Genomic DNA, 1605 nt, shown 5'->3' with positions numbered 1-1605 from the left:
CGGGGGCCAAAGCTGTCTTGGTACCGAAAGGTAGGCCCCCCGGAGATCCCCCCCCGATATAGCATCTAAGACGTGAGGATACGGGGGGGCCGCTAAAATATCCTCATGCTTGCTCCATAATTCCGGGACGGGACCAAGCGAATTGGGATCTACATCTTCATCCAGCAATTAGCCGGGACTTCCACGCCGCCGAGGTGAAGCACCTCTCACGGTAGTGGGCCCCGACGATGAAGGGAGCGGGATCCGTAGAGATGTCGTATATGTTTTTACGCATTTTTAATTAATCATTAACATAATATTAATTATGTAATTAATTATTATACTAACTACAATTAACTAACTAATAATATATTAACGCGCTATTTTAAATCTTAAACTAAGGGCAACCCTAACCTAAGATTAAATATAATTAACTAACAAATATTATCGGCAAGGATATTAGGTTTAACTAAGGATGTTCAATTATACCAACTAACTAAGACTTTAACGGGAAATTATACTAACTATCTAAATTTGCGAATTAGTAATGTTAATTAATTATACTAACTAACAATTAACTAACTAATATTATATTAATGCTATTTTAAATCTTAAACTAAGGATGTTCAAACCTAACCTAAGGATTAAATAAAATTAACTAACAAATACTATCTTAGATATCAAGGTTGAACTAAGGATGTTCAATTATACTAACTAACTAAGACTTTAACGGAAAATTATATTAACTATCTAAATTTGTGAATTAATAATTGTTAACTAATTATTATACTAACTACAATTAACTAACTAATATTATATTAATGCTATTTTAAATCTTAAACTAAGGATGTTCAAACCTAACCTAAGGATTAAATATAATTAACTAACAAATATTATCTTAAGGATATTAAGGTTTAAATAAGGATGTTCAATTATACTAACTAACTAAGACTTTAACGGGAAATTAAATTATATTAACTATCTAAATTTGCGAATTAATAATTGTTAATTAATTATTATACTAACTACAATTAACTAACTAATATTATATTAATTCTATTTTAAATCTTAAACTAAGGATGTTCAAACCTAACCTAAGGATTAAATATAATTAACTAACAAATATTATCTTAAGGATTAACAATATAAAGATTAACAATTAACTAACAAATATTATCTTAAAAAATATAAAAAATAACAATTAATTATCATACAATTAACAATTAGCTAGCAAATTATTAACAAATAAACAATTAATTGATGAAACTATTAACAAATATTTAATAACTAATTAATAAATAATTAACACATAAACAATTAGTTAATACAACAATTAAGAAATACAAAATAAATAATCAACAAATAAACAATTACCTAACAAACAATTAACAATTAATTAATTAAAAAAAATTTAAAAAATAAATAAAAAAAGGGCAGTGGACTGCCCATTTGTACACACAAAAAGTGTGCAATTTTTTTTTTTTTTATCGTAATCCACAACCATTACATAACAATCATGCTTAGGATAGTAATATATTTAACAATGTAATACAAAGTTCGTAGTGAAATACCTAGAATGAAGGTGGTTTTTAGTTTTTGAAATAGAGTTTTACGCCGCTTTATTCC

The sequence above is a fragment of the Lycium ferocissimum genome, chromosome 11 (assembly GCF_029784015.1).
Source record: "Lycium ferocissimum isolate CSIRO_LF1 chromosome 11, AGI_CSIRO_Lferr_CH_V1, whole genome shotgun sequence".
Taxonomy (NCBI): Eukaryota; Viridiplantae; Streptophyta; class Magnoliopsida; order Solanales; family Solanaceae; genus Lycium; species Lycium ferocissimum.
This window is presented reverse-complemented; position numbering follows the sequence as displayed.